Consider the following 3,855-nt stretch of genomic DNA (forward strand, 5'->3'; position numbering starts at 1 on the left):
CCTAAATAACGTCTACCAATTACGCTTAGCAATGCAACAACGGGTTTCGCATCTTTCAAAACCTCCATATATGATCCTTCAATCTCTGCTAAATCGCCCCATCGTGTCACCGAAAGTTGATCAAAACTAAAATTGAAGTAAATATTAGAATTTTTACAAATAATCTGTACATAATAATAAACACTAATATTAAATTCTCACTCTTTATTCATAATTATGACCTCCCTTCTTTTGGAAGTGTGATTGCTAAATATTGGCTTGACAGTTATTACGAATCCAAAAACATTTGCAATAAAGAAATTTTTAGTGATTATTAATATGTAAAAGAAACTTTGTAGTATTAGATTTTTAAAAAATCTTACTAAAAGACATTTTTCCATCATCAAAAGTAGAAGCGTCTTTAAATGAAAGGAATGTTGGTTTCAACTTCTCCAATGATACAAAGTTTTTTGTTTCTCGCATGATTGACTTTGTTGTTAGAGCCAACTCCTTATCTAGATTAGTTGTTGTATATTTCAAATTTGGAGGCTTCACTTCTCCATTTGTTATAGTATACATTTCTCCTTTTATCAATAAACCGCTGAACTTTTCTATTAATTCATTAAATAAAATTGCTTGGATAAGTGTTCCCTGCAAAATACACAATTGAAAATAAATCACGTCATCACGGTAATATAAAAATTATATGGAATAATAACAATGTATAAAATTCGTATCACCTCTTCATCAATTAGAATCAACTTTTGCTTCTTCCCTTCTCCATTCTTAAATGAGTCTATAGTATTACGTAAGACACGAACATTTATACTCCATTGCTTTTGAAAAAAATCATCAAATTAATTATAAATGCTAAAGTCTCTATATTACATAAAGTGAATTGATTTGTATCCTCAAGACCTCCTGTTCCTCCAACAGAACAATTAGACAAATGTACGTTATACTACCAAAAAAATCCTAAAACCGTGATTAGGTTTTAATGTAATATTCCATGTGAAATGCTATTGCATTCATGAACAGATAAATCATTTTATTATCTATAGAAGCAAATATAGTATAGTGAAAAAGTATCCTACTTTCTTGCAAGAAAACATGATTTTACTAACATTTTTGAATCACAACTTGTTGTTTCCATATCCTCCTGTTCTCTATTTTTTTGGTAGGAATTCCTGGTAACGATTTTGTTAGGATTGAAGTTGTTGTATGGATTAGATTTATACATAATATTTCAGATTGTAACCGTTTTTAGTAATAATGCTCGTATAATGACTTACTTCCCATCTATTTGCAACAATGTTTAACTGATTTCGTCAGTAATTACTCTTTCTAAAAAAAAGGAGTAGAAGCTGACAAATTTACTGAGGTAATAAATGACTCTTTTAACTGTTTTTTCTGCTGTTTACATTTCTTTTAGATGCTCTTAAAAGGTTAAAAAGGAAAAGAGCTACATTTAATGGCGTAACCGTATTTGTACTCATTTAAAAGCAAATTCTCAACCTGAACTTAATTAGCCAAAATGGAACCTGTTTTTTAGGCTGTTTATATTCTATATTTCTAATTAACCTATTAGCTCAAGCATTCTTAGAAGATCTAAAAGGTTACAAAGGAAAAAAGAAAGCTAAATTTTGCTTGCGAGTAAATAATGACTCTTATTTTGGCGTTTTTTGGTTGTTATTTTGGCTGTTATACTACCAATAAAATCCCTAAAAACCGTATCAGGTTTTAATGTAATTATTCCATGTGAAATACCCTATTGTGTTCCAATGAAACCAGAGAAATCATTTTATTATCTATAGAAGCATAGTTATAGTGAAAAAAGTATCCCTAACTTACTTCTACCAGAAAAAAAACGATGATTTTACCCTAAAACCTTTTTGAAATCATAACTTGTCTGTGTTCCACTATCCTCCCGATGTTCTAATTTTTTGGTAGGAATCTGGTAAGAATTTTGTAGGATCTGAAGTTGTGTACAATGGATAGAATTTATATAATCATTTAAAATTGTAACCGTTTTTTAGTAATATGACACTCGTATAACATGAATATCTCCATTAAATCTGAAACAGGTTATAAACTCGATTTCGTCCAACCAATCTGCTCTTCTAAACAAAGGAGTAGAAGCATAAAATTTTATGGAAGTAATACTGACCTTCTTTTTAACCCGTTTTTTTGGCCTGTTTACCATTTCCCTTTTTAGAAGCCTCTAAAAAAAGGTTAAAAGGAAAAAGAAGCTAAATTTCTATGCACGTAAAATGTGTTGTACTCAATTATAAAGTAAAAATTAAACCACTATGACTTAATCTTACGGCAAATGCGAACCGTTTTTTAGGCTGTTTATATTCTATAATTTTTCTAAAATTCAACCAACTTAAGTCAAAGTAATTTTAGGAAACGCTCTAAAGGCGGTAAAAGGAAAAGAAAGCTAAATCTTGTGGAAGTAAATAATGCACTCTTATTTTGGCGCGTCTTTTGGCTTGTTTATCATCTCTTAAGTAACGTAAATAAAAGTTCAATGAAATAAGATTCAATATGTTGATGGGCTTAATGCTATGTACATATGAGTACTGCATAATGAGTGATGAATATGATTTTATGTAATGGAAAGCCATGCATTTTTACTGTTGTGTATGTATGGTGTTTCGAAGGGCGATTTTAGGGCAGAAATGTTTTAAAACATGCAAGCCCACTTTTAGAAACCTAGTACTGTAGATATGGAATTCTGTAAACTTACAATTATATAAGAGTTTTTCTTTAAAAATTTTTATTTTTTTTAGTAAATTTAAACTTGTATTGAACTATTTTTAAACCTTGTTATTCACAACTTTTTTAGTCCTTCCAATTAGACAGAAGTGAGCCGCTTAAATATCTGCCTTATTTGTTTCACTCCGACTGGACCAAAAGGCCAACTGAATCAAAGACCTATAACCTTTTGGATTTGTTTTTTTTTTGGTCAATGAACTTTAATTTTATTCATTTTCCAATTGAGAATGAGGAGTACAACTAAGTTCCAGTAAAACTGGAAATCAAGAAAAAATTACAGTTCCTCAATGATATTTTTCATATGTACATTAGAAGAATCATTGTAAACTTTAGCAAAAACTGAGAATTTGATCTCTCTTAGAACCTGAGCAGGGAGACTCATTTTGCCTTGAAAAATTCTTCGATTTCTCTCCTTCCAGATCATATAGACTGCAGTGGATAAACACATCCTCTTCAATTTCTTTATAGGGCCTTTTCCTTTCAAATTACATGAATACCAATTCAAAACCAAGCTCCATACACAAGATCTCCATCTATATTTCAGCCATTCCAACACTGAATTCCAAACTTCAGCTGAAAATTGGCATTCAAAGAAAATGTGGCTACTAGTCTCCAGCTCCTGCCTATCACACAGAACACAGTGAGACTGATTGGTGCTCAAGATACCCATTCGGCACAATCTATCCTTAGTGAGAATCCTTGAATGACAAACAAGCCACAAAATGAAAGAGTGCTTGGGATATAAGAAACTATCCCATACAGTTTTAGCCCAGGGCACTGTAATCAAAGGCTGGATAAGGGACTTATAAACTGCAGATAAGTGGAGTTTACCCTCAGCAAAACATTTAGTCATAGCAGCCTCAATATTATCCACATTACCAAACTTGTGCAACAACATATCCCTCACTTTAAGGAGTTGCCTCCATGTCCATGAATCATTTGTCTTGGATGGAACAGACCAAATATTGAACCTCTGTAGGTAATTTCCATGGATCCACTTTATCCATAGTAGATCCTTTTTAAGATGAATCGCATCCAAAGGAGCTTCAGTCTGGCCAAGCAGCAAAATTCCAATGCCTTTTAGCTGAGAAAAATCCT

This window comes from Asparagus officinalis, chromosome 9 (genome assembly GCF_001876935.1).
Source record: "Asparagus officinalis chromosome 9, Aspof.V1, whole genome shotgun sequence".
In the NCBI taxonomy this organism is placed as follows: Eukaryota; Viridiplantae; Streptophyta; class Magnoliopsida; order Asparagales; family Asparagaceae; genus Asparagus; species Asparagus officinalis.